This window comes from Ambystoma mexicanum, chromosome 5q (assembly GCF_040938575.1).
Source record: "Ambystoma mexicanum isolate Mex_15411 chromosome 5q, UKY_AmexF1_1, whole genome shotgun sequence".
In the NCBI taxonomy this organism is placed as follows: Eukaryota; Metazoa; Chordata; class Amphibia; order Caudata; family Ambystomatidae; genus Ambystoma; species Ambystoma mexicanum.
Genome location: NC_090933.1, coordinates 1318194354 through 1318209504, shown reverse-complemented (window position 1 = coordinate 1318209504; position 15151 = coordinate 1318194354). Strand labels below are relative to the sequence as shown.

The following is a 15151-nucleotide window of genomic DNA, read 5'->3' as shown; positions in this document are numbered from 1 at the left end:
CGCAGGTTGTACCCACACTCCAGACAGAGCAGCCCTAAGATCTAATCCACAGCTTTGTTGAATATTGCTCAACCTTCTGGAGAACACCATTTTTTATTCTTTTTCTTTTTGGACGATCTGTGCCTGCCAACAGACACTACCACCAGTATAGAAGGTTGAGGGACAGGCGATACACCACGCGCTAGCCAGGGATAGGCACCCCCGCCAGGGCTAGGGTGTTCTTCCTTAGGGCTAGGTACGCCGAGACGGGTGGCCCCCTTTTTTTCGTGTTTGAGTGTGAGCACTCCAATCGATCCACTTGTTAGCATACTCATGATGCTCCTTGAATACCTGCCTGCCTAGAAAAAACGTTGTTGTTGTGCTACCATACGTTTTCCTTGTTAACGGTTAAAAGGACGATCACGGTTGTACCGTGCACTCTAGCTTTCTAAGCTTTCCATGTTGTTTTCAAGCTTTGATGTGTAACCATTTATTATAGCAACGGGCTTAGCAATTTAAAAACAGCTTATTCATACATGCATGCATGCAAACATGTTTATACATGTAGTTTTGAGCAGGGCAGTGCGTGAACCTCAAATGCATACCTCCCATAGGCTGTAAAGTCAATTTCATTTTATTTTCTGTGTTAAGGGAATAAGCAGCAGGCTGCTTCGGCCAAGACAAAAGCAAGTGTGAGGCAGAGTCTTTGACTTAGGACCTACATAGATATTTCACCAAGCGGCTTCGAAGCATCTAGCTAAGAACTGATAGGTTAGCATTGTGCGAAGAGCTGATAATTAAGCAACTTACTAAGGACTGATACATCATTCTGAAGAGGAGGTACCCCTCAGATTGCTTCTGTACATCACAGAGGAAAGGAGGAACTTCCAATGTTATACAGGTTAGGGAGAAAATCTCAAATTCTGTCCACAGAATGACAGCATTTTCATGTTAAGAGGATCTCCAAGATAGAGGTTCTTCTCAGTGTTAGTCAACAGCCATGCCAAACTCAGTAGCATTGTAGAAGCACCTCCGTCTCTCTGAAGCACCTTCAATTGCAGAAGAGATTTCACCACCTACATGTCCTCTCTCATGGCAGATAAGAACATCCTGTGTACTGAAGTATTCGCCACATTCACTACGCTGAAATGGACCCAGGCATGCATGTTTTGTCTGGTGCGTAATAAGGAGACTGTTCTGACTATAGCGTTTTCCACATTCAGTGCACCGATAAGGTTTATCACCTGTATGTCTTCTCTGGTGGTTAATAAGGTATTGTTTCCGAGCAAAACCTTCACCACATTCAGTACACTCATATGGTTTCTCACCTGTATGTGTTCTCTGGTGGATAGTAAGATCTCCCTTTTGAGCAAACCCTTTCTCACATTCAGTGCACTCATAAGGTTTCTCACCTGTATGTGTTCTCTGGTGGATAGTAAGCACTCCCTTTGTAGTAAATCCTTTTCCACATTCACTGCAGACATGTAATTTTTCACCTGTATGTGCTCTCTGGTGGCGAATAAGAGGTCCCTTCTGAGCAAACCCTTTCCCACATTCAGTGCACTCATAAGGTTTCACACCTGTATGTGTTCTATGGTGGGTAATAAGGAGTTGTTTCCAAGCAAAACCTTTTCCACATTCAGTGCACTCATAAGGTTTCTCACCTGTATGTCTACTCTGGTGGATCGTAAGCTCTCCCTTTGCAGCAAACCGTTTCCCACATTCAGTGCACTCATGAGGTTTCTCATCTGTATGTCTACTCTGGTGTCTAATAAGATGCATCTTCTTAGTAAACCCTTTCCCACATTGAATGCACTCATAAGGTTTTTCACCTGTATGGATTCTCCGGTGGTTAATAAGGAGTTGTTTCCGAGCAAAACCTTTTCCACATTCAGTGCACTCATAAGGTTTCTCACCTGTATGTGTTCTCTGGTGGCTAATAAGATGTCCCTTATGAGTAAAACCTTTTCTACATTCAGTGCACTCATAAGGTTTCTCACCTGTATGTATTCTCTGGTGGCTAACAAGCTCTCCCTTTTGAGCAAACCCTTTCCCACATGCAGGGCACTCATGAGGTTTCTCACCTGTATGTGTTCTGTGGTGGCTAATAAGATGTCCCTTATGAGTAAATCCTTTCCCACATTCAATGCACTCATAAGGTTTCTCACCTGTATGTGTTCTCTGGTGGATAGTAAGATCTCCCTTTTGAGCAAACCCTTTCCCACATTCAGTGCACTCATAAGGTTTCTCACCTGTATGTGTTCTCTGGTGAATAGTAAGCTCTCCCTTTGTAACAAATTATTTTCCACATTCACTGCAGACATGTAATTTCATGCCTGTATGTGTTGTCTGGTGGCGAATAAGATGTTCCTTCTGAGCAAACCCTTTCCCACATTCAGTGCACTCATAAGGTTTCTCACCTGTATGTGTTCTCTGGTGGATAGTAAGCTCACCCTTTGCAGCAAACCCTTTACCACATTCAGTGCACTCATGTGGTGTCTCACCTGTATGTCTACTCTGGTGGTTAATAAGGTACTGTTTCCGAGCAAAACCTTTCCCACATTCAATGCACTCATAAGGTTTCTCACCTGTATGTGTTCTCTGGTGGATAGTAAGATCTCCCTTTTGAGCAAACCCTTTCCCACATTCAGTGCACTCATAAGGTTTCTCACCTGTATGTGTTCTCTGGTGAATAGTAAGCTCTCCCTTTGTAACAAATTATTTTCCACATTCACTGCAGACATGTAATTTCATGCCTGTATGTGTTGTCTGGTGGCGAATAAGATGTTCCTTCTGAGCAAACCCTTTCCCACATTCAGTGCACTCATAAGGTTTCTCACCTGTATGTGTTCTCTGGTGGATAGTAAGCTCACCCTTTGCAGCAAACCCTTTACCACATTCAGTGCACTCATGTGGTGTCTCACCTGTATGTCTACTCTGGTGGTTAATAAGGTACTGTTTCCGAGCAAAACCTTTCCCACATTCAATGCACTCATAAGGTTTCACACCTGTATATGTTCTCTGGTGGCTAATAAGATCTGCCTTCTCAGCAAACCATTTTCCACATTCAGTGCATTCATGAGGTTTCTCATCTGTATGCATTTGTTGGTGGCACATAAGTGTACCATGCAAATGGATGCTGTTCTTAAATTCAGTGCACTGATAAGGGTTTTCACCTATGTCCTCAAGTGGGCAATAAATATGTTCTTGAGATGGCAATTGTTCCCACATTCTGTGGGTGTGTAAAGTTTCCTGCCAGTTTAATGAGAGGACCCTTTTCACTGAACCTTTTCCAAATTCAGAGCACAAATGAGAAATACTTTTCTTACTGCACATAACACATTGTCATGTTCATGCTAGATATCCCTCTCCCCCAGGATTGACAGAATGAACATGCTTGGTTACTGGATGTTACCACAAAGGGGTTGCATGAACGGCAGCCATCATGTATCCAACTGGCCTTTCAATCCCAGTTCCTGAATACTCTGAAAAGGCAACTGGACCCCAAACGTGCACACTTCTAAGATGCTTGGAAATTGCATATTCTAACAATGAAGCTTTTCACTGCGATAGTCCAGAGAATGGAACAATCACTGTTGCATTTCTTGGGCATCAGTCACCTATTAACATAAAAGGAGATGCATATTATTAATTTCAACACGTTCACAATCGCAGGCATCACATGTAACAAGAAGAGTCTACTCAGTAACAGTGATGTGAATCCTCACGTAGTAACTTATACGATTTTGAAGTGCCATCTATTGGGGAAAGGCGCCCTAATAGGTGGCAGAGTAGTGATGCTCCAATGGGAACATTTAATGGGACAGAGGATACATACTGCATGAATAGTGGGATTCATTTTTATTTAGAACATTTTAGCATCCAAAATATTAGGAAAAAAACACAGCCTGGGTGAAAAAAACATTTTAAATGGATATTTTAATCATCAGGAACATGTATATATGTTCTACCATTTTAATTATTCAGAAATGATTACATTATTACATAGAAGCTCCCTATTTCCATATACAAATGATAAAGGCAGGGGTTTAACAATAGCTCAGCAGCTTGTCACCAATCAGACACATGTTTGACCAGTCTATTATGTAATCACTGATGACTCCATTACATTTGGGCTAATGTGTTTTCGTCCAAACATGAATACTATATCCAACAGCCATTACTTTATAAATGTGACCAGAGTATTCAGAGAGCACTCTTTAGTAACCCTTACTTCTAGTGGTGAATTAGGAAAACAAATAGACCTTCAGACACTTGGAAATTGCTAAAAAAAATATACATTGCTAAAATAAATGCAACAAATATATAAATATATAAATCCATTAAATGGCAAAACATATCATGTCCATCTCATTTACCAAATGATAAATCACATTAATGTAACAATCACAAGACAATTCACCTCTCAGTGTGAAACCCAGCACCATTCTAAGAAAGCAGATCACTGTGAAATGATAGAATCCAAAATGAATGAGGGAGAAAAAAATGAAAGCAATTTTTTTCGGAAATAATTTTTGGTTTTGTTTCCCATGGACATTTCAGACCACCCGCTCCTCTCCACTGCCTTACGTACCTTCTGGCGGCCTTCTGGCGGTAAACGGCAAAGTGTGCCATTGCCTCCGCAATCCCTGTGCAACGCCAATTCCCTTCACGCACATGGAAGGGAGACTGTGTTGCAGGGTCCTTTCCTTTTGTTTTTAAGTTTGCCTTCCCCCGTTTTCCTTTTTGTGGAAGCAGGGGACACCCCAGAACCCACAAAGACCAGGAATGTCGATCAAAGAGAGCGGGAACACCCCTGCAACCCCTGCTCCCTTTGATCACATTTTTGGAATTAGGTTATTTTTCCAATTCCCTTCTCCCATTCGTTTTTTTTTTCTGTTTTTGTTTAGTTCTTCGGATTCCTAAGAAAGCACAGTACATAATCACAGAGAAACATTATCAACAATATATAAAAAGGAACTGTGGTATTCTTCTCCATTATTGGTGTATCATATTGCAATTCCTATGACACTGCTCAACATGTTTCAATCCCCAATCTGGTTGATGTGATTTTCTTCAGGGGCTAGACAAAGTTTTAAAGTGTATGGTGCCTCACATGGCTGTCTTTAGAAGGATTACTTATAAGTTGATCTGGTGAAGTGTAAATCTAAGAATTATTTTACCAACAGCCTTTATTTTTCATTAGCGGGACCCTCTTATATATGTGGCAGAGATTCTACATATTACTACTGCAAGGTAAATAATAATGTTGCTGTCCTGTCTAGGCAAGCCAAACCCCTACAATGTGCAGGTGTGCTCCAATCATTGAAGTGGTGTGCAATACTGCAGAGCCTCTTTTTTCTCACACAAACATGTTCCCAACAGCATCATTGAAGAAACAAGAACTGAATTGTGATTTAAAGAAAAAGCGCCAATCTCTTCCCACAGCGAGAACGGCACAGGCTATTCTGGCGCTAAATTCAAACACTGGGCCTCATTAGAAGGTTGGAGGTAACCATGCCGCTTTTAGCGGCATGATTGCCTCCATATCGCAATCCGGGCCCGGGTTCCTCGAATGAGGAATTACCGGGCCATCGCAACCTTGGCGGACCCGGTAATTCCCCGTCCAAGGAACCCGGACCCGGTCCATCACCATTCCCATTCGAGCCCCCATAGGGCTCAATGGGAATGGGGATGGAGCTAACAACGGGCCCGTTAATGACGGGCCCGTTGTTAGCTACCTGGTCCCCTCGCGGGACACGGTAAGGACGCCTGGTTTTCCAAGCCCATTGAGGGTCCCACGAGGAGACCTCGTAATAGGGCGGAACGGGTTTACCGGTGCCGGTAAACCCATTCCGCCAACCTTATAGTGAGGCCCAATTGAATTTAAACCTATATAAACTCCAAACCCATCCCTCTCCCCCAGAATTGACAGTAAGAGCAAGCATGTGTCAGAGACCAATAGAATGATATTTCTGGCAATGAGGTAAAGTGTATAAGGTAAGCAAATAGCGCCTAATAGGTCAGCACACCTCCATTACAAAAATATATATTTTATATATTTTTTATTTAGAACAAAACAATGTTAAAATACAACATCTCAACAATTCATATTGTCCAAATACCATAGGAATCTATGTTTGCATCATCGTGCCAATTGTTTAGCATAATAGAGTCGACCACAATTCAATATGGGCACATTTGAGGACACTAATGAGATTGTCATATTTAATGTGCCACTGATATCTAATCTGTTGTCTGTCGACACGCTGTTTGTCGGTCCACTTCGTGCTTAGAGTTTTATGGCTCTGACTACGGGACATTTATCAGGACAAAAAATTGAATATGTGACATAACAATGACTTCCCACGTGTTTTGTAAAGAATCACAGATTCCGATCGGAATAATCAAATATATATATTTTTTTTAGAAATTATATTGATTAAAAAAATGAGAATGCACTGGTTGCTCCTCTTGAAAATACTCACCCTTGGTGCTTTCATATGAAAAAAAAATTGTAGGCATACTTTGTCAGCCATTTTACCTACACGTAAATGTAAATGCATTTTTTAGAGTCCTATCTCATTTTTAATGTGACAATCATTCTAAATGTCACTTAAATACAAACTTTTTACTAACCGTTGCCAAAAAGCTTCACGTCAGGCAATTAGTTCTTGTATTTCGAGTAGGGACATGTGTTCACTGGTGTTATGCTCATGTCTGAAATGCCACGTGTCTGCAACAGATACAGATGTTTTCTGTTGCCCAAGATATCTATATACATCTTTCTATATGCCTCAAATTGATCTGTGAATTGAATACACACCTCCTCTTGATGTGAGGGAAATCGCGCAGCAGCTAAGCATTGCAGTCTACAACCATGGTGTTTGACGCCTGTTCGGGTTACACATCATATTCAGTGCCTACATTGCAGCAACTAGACCCGTAAAGTAGGGTATTGCAGTGGCCATATACAAAGTAAAAATGGCTGTAACTCGAGACAAGTGTATTGCAGTAGCCATCTTTAAAATTACCAAAGATGTATGGAAATGTACATATTAAAAGAAATGTGCATTGTGGGTTAAGTATTAGCAGAAAGCCTAGTATGATGAATTTATGGAATTCTTCCCTTTTCTCCAAAGGGGGAACCCCCTCCCTGTGAGGCTAGGAAGGTGAGCCCGCTCCGCACCACCCTCTCTAGGGGCAGAGGCAAGCTAGACCTCAATGGGAGAGACTCCTTCTTAGGGGACAAGGATTCCAGTTCCTGTGTGGATCTCCCTTCACCAGTAAATACGACTACATATATGGGTCTGTCAAACCCTATCAACTATCAGGACTGGGCTAAAAAAGATAACCTATGTTATTATGCTGAAGAAAGTGAAACTGTCTCTTTTTCTTAAAGAGACCAATCCAATGAGATGAGTGAACAGAAAGAGGAACACTCATCAAGTAAAAAGCTGAGAGGGAGAGGAGAAGTGACACATGATGGCAACATGAACCTGTGAAGAGGCAGAGCCGCAAGAGGACACTGAGTCCGCAAAATCCAAATCAGCTGGGAAGCAGCAGAGATAACGCAGAGAAGCCAGCGTAACCGAGAGCTTGAGAAAGGATGAGCCGAATGGAGCTCGAAACTGGGAAGTGCCGTGACCAAAAAAGAATTGTGGTGGGCAGCCGGCCCGGGCAACTACACCAATACCACTGATAAGCTACAAAAAACTGAGTGGCTCCCCTTTGACACTCCGAATAACTGAGAGGTGGAGCGACTAGCGTATGCGAGAGAGGCATAGGAAGTTGGCACAATAGTGCAGCGGAGAAATAAAACTGTTGCTGTACCCATAAAATCCCTGAATAACTTTCCTGGTCAGACCAAAGATTACAGGGGACAGGCTGGCACGGCAGGGGACGATGACGGATGAGTATTATACAACACAAATAACTAGTATCAGTACTAATGAAAAGACCCTGAAGAAAAACCTACAGAATGTGAACTGTGATAAGGCGAGAGGCGAGCAATACCATTCTCTGAAGGAGAGGTGAATGGAAGTACAATATCCTTGCTGAATGTGAACTGTGGTAAGGCAAGGAGGAGAGCAATACCGGTCTCTGAAGGAGAGGTGAATGGAAGTAGAATATCCTTTCTGAATGTGAACTGTGATAAGGCAAGGGGGAGTGCAATACCGCTCTCTGGAGGAGAGGTGAATGGAAGTAGAATATGCCTCCTGAATGTGAACTGTGGTAAGGCAAGGAGGAGATCAATACCACTCTCTGAAGGAGAGGTGAAGGGAAGTAGAATATCCTTGCTGAATGTGAACTGTGATAAGGCAAGGAGGCGAGCAATACCACTCTCTGAAGGAGAGGTGAATGGAAGTAGAATATTCTTTCTGAATGTGAACTGTGATAAGGCAAGGAGGAGTGCAATACCGCTCTCTGGAGGGGAGGTGAATGGAAGTAGAATATCCCTTCTGAATGTGAACTGTGGTAAGGCAAGGAGGAGAGCAATACCGCTCTCTGAAGGAGAGGTGAATGGAAGTAGAATATCCTTGCTGAATGTGAACTGTGGTAAGGCAAGGAGGAGAGCAATACCACTCTCTGAAGGAGAGGTGAATGGAAGTAGAATATCCCTCCTGAATGTGAACTGTGGTAAGGCAAGGAGGAGAGCAATACCGCTCTCTGAAGGAGAGGTGAATGAAAGTAGAATATCCTTTTGAATGTGAACTGTGATAACGCAAGAAGGAGAGCAATACCGCTCTCTGGAGGAGAGGTGAATGGAAGTAGAATATCCCTGCTGAATGTGAACTGTGATAAGGCAAGGAGGAGTGAAATACCACTCTCTGCAGGAGAGGTGAATGGAAGTAGAATATCCTTGCTGAATGTGAATTGGGATGAGGCAAGGAGGGGAGCAATACCACTCTCTGGAGGAGAGGTGAATAGAAGTAGAATATCCTTGCTGAATGTGAACTGTGATAACGCAAGGAGGAGAGCAATACCGCTCTCTGGAGGAGAGGTGAACGGAAGTAGAATATCCCTGCTGAATGTGAATTGGGATGAGGCAAGGAGGGGAGCAATACCACTCTCTGGAGGAGAGGTGAATGGAAGTAGAATATCACTCCTGAATGTGAACTGTAGTAAGGCAAGGAGGAGAGCAATACCACTCTCTGGAGGAGAGGTGAATGAAAGTAGAATATCCTTGCTGAATGTGAACTGTGGTAAGGCAAGGAGGAGAGCAATACCACTCTCTGGAGGAGAGGTGAATGAAAGTAGAATATCCTTGCTGAATGTGAACTGTGATAAGGCCAGGAGGAGAGCAATACCGCTCTCTGAAGGAGAGGTGAATGAAAGTAGAATATCCTTGCTGAATGTGAACTGTGATAAGGCAAGGAGGAGAGCAATACCGCTCTCTGAAGGAGCGGTGAATGGAAGTAGAATATCCTTGCTGAATGTGAACTGTGATAAGGCAAGGAGGAGTGCAATACCACTCTCTGGAGGAGAGGTGAATGGAAGTAGAATATCCCTGCTGAATGTGAACTGTGATAAGGCAAGGAGGAGAGCAATACCACTCTCTGAAGGAGAGGTGAATGGAAGTAGAATATCCTTGCTGAATGTGAACTGTGATAAGGCAAGGAGGAGAGCAATACCACTCTCTGAAGGAGAGGTGAATGGAAGTGGAATATCCTTGCTGAATGTGAACTGTGGTAAGGCAAGGAGGAGAGCAATACCACTCTCTGGAGGAGAGGTGAATGGAAGTAGAATATCCTTGCTGAATGTGAACTGTGATTAGGCAAGGAGGAGAGCAATACCGCTCTCTGGAGGAGAGGTGAATGGAAGTAGAATATCCTTGCTGAATGTAAACTGTGGTAAGGCAAGGAGGAGAGCAATACCGCTCTCTGAAGGAGAGTTGAATAGAAGTAGAATATCCTTGCTGAATGTGAACTGTGATAAGGGAAGGAGGAGAGCAATACCGCTCTCTGAAGGAGAGGTGAATGGAAGTAGAATATCCTTGCTGAATGTGAACTGTGATAAGGCAAGGAGGAGAGCAGTACCACTCTCTGGAGGAGAGGTGAATGAAGTAGAATATCCTTGCTGAATGTGAACTGTGATAAGGCCAGGAGGAGAGCAATACCACTCTCTGGAAGAGAGGTGAATGGAAGTAGAATATCCTTGCTGAATGAGAACTGTGAGAGTCTGAGCTAGAGAACAATATTGATCCCTGAAGGGGAAGAGAATTGAAATGTGATATCCTTGTTAAGAACGAACTGAGAAAATACAAGAAAAGGAATAAGAACGATACAGACAAGGGAGGTAAAGGAGAGTGAGAAAAGCTCAATGTTAACATTAATGCACTTAAGTGTTTTGAATAAAAGATAGAAAGACACAGATACCTGAAGTGGGGAATAATAAAGTGAATAACTCTTTGTCCAGCAAAGAAAGGAAAATAAAACCTGTGTCCCAAGCAGAAGAGTGGGACGTAAGAAAGAAAGAGTATGAAGAGCTGAATACCAGAGCGGTGTTTATGATAAATCAATCTGAACCAAGTAAAGCCACATCCAAAGTGAAGAATACATAGAGTAACGCGAGGAAAGAATTCAATGAACTGATGAAGAGTTACCAAGAACTATTGAAAAAGCACATTTTGAGAAGAGAAGTGCTGGAAGCAGCGAGCAGGAGAAGGGAGTCGTTCTCCTGCCCCTTTATTGTGTTTGTACTAGTGATGGGGTCAGATAGTGTTAGCTTTTGGACGGTGGACAGATTCTTGCTTTGGACATTGGAAAATACTGCCAAGCACCTTAGTTGGTCCTGTAGGTAGGGGATACCCCATAGCCATAGGGATTTACACTGTATTATTTAATAAACCTTGTTGAAGAATGTCCTAAAAAGAGCCTGTTTCCTTCTTTTGAACCGTCACACTTGTCATACACACAATTATCGAATGGAGAGAGAACCAAACCAGAATATTGCTATTTAAGAAAATTGCCCTCTTTACGACACTGGCGGTAATACAGCAGTAATTACGGTTTCCACTGAGGTGTCGGGCGGAATCACCACCGCATTACAACCTGGCAAATATCTTTTTTCCTCAGGCGCTGCTAAGGTCGGCACTGTATGCAGACATAGGTGGGCAAGTATGCACAGCAGTATGAATCTGCATGGGAGCTCTTGCAACTACGTGCAATACCCATGTGTGCTGAGAAAGGACAAGTGCCAAAGTGGACCTGCAGCACACCCGTATGTACAGGCCACCTCGGCAGCACCAGATGGGAAGAGCACATGCCAACGGGGTGTACACCCTCAGCTGAGACTACCCCCACCTTGCTGTGGCCATATGCATTTGCCTGCAATCGACCATACCCCCCCCCATACCACATGCGTAGGATGTCCCTCCACCATGTAGCAGGTGTGACTAGCAAGCCCACATACAAGTATGTGTCATCAACCGTCGTCTGTGCCCCTTCTGGACTTCCTGGTCCCTGACCCATAGGGGATTGAATGCAGTGATCCTTCCGTTTTGAGTGGCCATGTTGGAAAGCTCCTGGTCAGTCTCTACGTTCCACGCTGCACGCTCTACAAGAGAGACACGCCCCCCGTGGCTCCGCATATCTCAATGCTACCGCTTGCTGTAGTCGGACGTGTGTTGCCGGAGTTTGTTCGGGGCTCCCATTTGATTCCTTGTTCCCGATTCCTTGAAACCCCATCCTTTCTCCTATTCCTTTACCTTATCTTCCTGTAATTCTTACGCGCTCGGGTCACGGCGTTCCGTGCCTCCGAGTGCAACTTCATTGCTTCCTGGTATCCATCCTGGACTTCTGAACGCTCCCGGAAACTGAATACTGAACCTCGCGCTGGAATCCAAGGACCAGCGTTCGGGTTTGTACAAATCCCAGACCGTGAGAAAAAAAGACATCCCAGAGGGTCGCAAGCAAACAACAAAAGCAGGTGAGACGGGGAGAGACTTGTGATAGTATGTGTGATGACTAACAGCATGTCATTGTTCACCCTAAAGGTTCACAGGCGACGGAGGAGGAGGAAGAGGAGCATTTGTGTTGAAGACTGTTGTCCCAGGTGCACAGGAATGTTTACCTGGTGCTGGGGTGATAGCACAAGACTCTGTATTCCAATGGAGGATATTCCTCACTGAGACAGTGGGGGTCATTCTGAGGTTGGAGGTAATGGAAAAACGATGCCGGTAAAGGATTACCGGCATCGCATACGGCTCCGGGTTATTCCCACTTAAGACCCCGCTATTAGAGGCACCGTTAATAACGGTGCCTCTAATGGTGGAAAGGGAATGGGCATGGGCATGCGGCCCTTCATACCGGCAATACCGGCATGTCGCTAATGGGAGGAAATCACAAGTCAGGCGGACAAGCAAATACCGGCATCATGAAGGTGCTGATAGGGGATACCGGCATGCCGGTAATACCTGCATCGTGAACCAACTGTAAAATGCTATGTGAAGTGAACCAACTGTAAAATGCTATGTGCAGTGTTCCCAACTGCCACAGGTGCACACAATCAGCACAGGTGGAGGCAATGGAGTCTGGGCCAGTACAGCCAGTAAAAAAGGAGCACACCCACACACCACATCCCTTCCCACAACAAGATGATTCCAATAGTAGTAGCAATACTGGAGCTGGAGGACATGCTTGCATTGCCACACCAGCAACAACAGCAACAGCAGGCACCACAGAGGAGACACAGGAGGAGAAGGAGGGTGAGACAGGCCCAGCATGCCCCACCAGTGCAGCCAGTGGTACCACGCAGGCAGCCCCCAATCCCTCGCATCAGAGCCAGTCCTTTCAACCTAACCCCTGAGCAGATCCACACCCTGTACCGTCTGGACCGGGACACCATCACCACCGTCGTGGACATGATACAGGATGACATTGTCAGCCTCATTGAAATACGCACCGCCATCCCCCCTCTACTGAAGGTAGTGTTGGTGCTCCACTTCCTTGCCACAGGCACCTACTAGCACATAGTGGAGCACATGCATGGCATATCACAACCCTTATTTTCTCGCATTCTGAACCAAGTGCTGGATGCCCTCCTCAAGCACACAAGGGACTACATATCCCTACCATGGACTCCCCAGGAGATGTGTATTTATTTTATTTTATTTTTTACATTTGCAGAGCACTCTACAGCCCACGGGCATTGAGGTGCTTAAAACGGAGCGTAAGAAGGCTTATTTAAGGGTTACAAGAAGCCGCCCAAAAAGTAGTCTTGAAGTTACAGGTTACATACTTGTTGGTACATACATTAGCAAAAGTGAACATACAGATTGTTTAGGATGTACACATAGGGCCTGCAGGTTTACACGAAGAGCTTGGTTTTGATGGCCTTACGAAAGGCACCATGGGATTCAATTTGCCTAAGGTGTGGTGGTAGGGCGTTCCAATGTGTGGCAGCCATGGTGGGGAAGCTGGTGCCACCAGCACGTGCTGTGTTAGTTTTGGGAACAGTCATCATGTTAGCATATGCTGTTCTGGCTGGCCTAGTGGTGCAGGGTTTGGAGATCTTTTGGACAAGGTAGGGTGGAGCCATGTCATGGAGGCACTTGTGCGTCAGGGCAAGGGTTTTGAAGATGATTCTTTCCTTGACTGGGAGCCAGTAGACTTGTCTTCTGAGACCAGAGATGTGGTCCCTGCGTGAGAGGCCGGTGGCGGCCCTATGGACATTATTCTGAACCAGTTGTAGTTTAGCAAGGTTTTTCCTGATGTTCCTATGAGTAGGGCATTGCAGTAGTCAAGTCCTGAGCCAATTATTTCCCTGGCGATAGTGAGGCAGTTCTGTTGGGAGAGATAGGGCCTCACAGCATTAAGCAGTTTAGAGTGGTAGGCTGAGGAGGAAACTATGGCATTGACCTGTATGTCCATAGTCAGGTTCGGATCCAGGTAGACACCAAGGGTTTTGACTGTTTGAGAGACTAAGATAGGGATGTTGTCAACAGTGAAAGAGCTGTATTGCTTGTCCAGCCTGCCCAGGGTGGACGGGGATCCAATAAGCAGAAGTTTGGTTTTCTCAGTATTGAGGCATAGTCAGTTTTCTGCCATCCAAGATTGGATTGTGGCGTGTATATAGAGTTGAGGGTGTTAAGGTCAGACGTGTAGTCACCCGAGAGGGGGATGAGCACCTGAGTGTCATCATTATAGTTAGTGTATGAGATGCCCAGGGTGTCCAGAATTTTGAAGAGGGGCCTCGTGAAGAGATTGTAGAGGGTGGGGGCAATGCAGCAGCCCTGTGGGACGCCACATTGGATGAGGCTGGGATTGGCAGAGGCTGTGTCGGAGAAAACCTTCATTACTCTTTCTTGCAGAAAGGAGGTTATCCATTTACAGGCCCTGGGGGAGAAATTAGCTGTGGTGACAAGATGGTGGCATAGGGTCTTGTGGTCAACAAGGTCAAAGGCAGCAGATAGGTGTCATGATCACTGCTTCCAAGGAGCTAGGACCAGCCCAACGTTCTTGGAAGCAGGCCCCTAACATTCATCCCAGGCACCAGCCGGTCCCAACTGGGACCTTTTGGACCTTGTCCTGGCGCCGGTGGCACCAGGCTCATCATAATCACTGGTCCCAGCACTGGAAGCGCCGGGCTCATGACTTGTATAAAGATGCTTGGGTGGACTTACCTGCAGCAGACCATGCTGCTTACTTTCCAGCCATATGGGAATCCTCTGCAAGCCGGAACTAGTTTCTTACCTGGGTGGGGCAGGCTCCACTCCCTGGATACAACACTGGAACTCTTCTAGAACAGGAACTCTTTTCTTACCTAGGCGAGGCAGTGGAGGAAGACGCCTCATCACTCCAAGGCTATTTAAACCACACCCGATTGATGCAACGTGCTTCGCGTTATTCTGCATCTGCAGCAGAACGCTCACCGTGTCTGTTCCAGTCTTCTTTCTTCCGATCCTGAACCTGTGAGAACAAAAGCTTACCTTTCTTGTATCCAGCCTTCAGAGGCACCTGCAAAGACAAAGAAACAACAGGTTAGCACGGCATCCTTCGCTCGCAGCGCTTTCCTCACCTGATCCGTCGGCAGTTACCAACTCTTCGCGCTGCTCCTCCGCCGTTGTAAAGCCTGTGAAGACAAAAGCTTAATTATTCCTGTGGGGAATTTACTTACCGGCACCCCTCGAATTCCGGTTTTCTTCAACGCTGCATTCCTGCATCTGAAA

The 15151-nt window shown here is 45.0% G+C and overlaps 1 protein-coding gene and 1 pseudogene across 1 annotated transcript in view; one reads left to right on the top strand and one right to left on the bottom strand.

Annotated features, from left to right (window-relative positions):
• LOC138498495 (zinc finger protein 850-like) overlaps positions 1-15151 on the top strand; it is a gene marked incomplete in the record, with an annotated part of 1369857 nt that overhangs the window by 263165 nt on the left and 1091541 nt on the right.
• The window catches only part of LOC138498494 (zinc finger protein 585A-like), a 76309-nt pseudogene continuing 61755 nt past the window's right edge, over positions 598-15151 (bottom strand).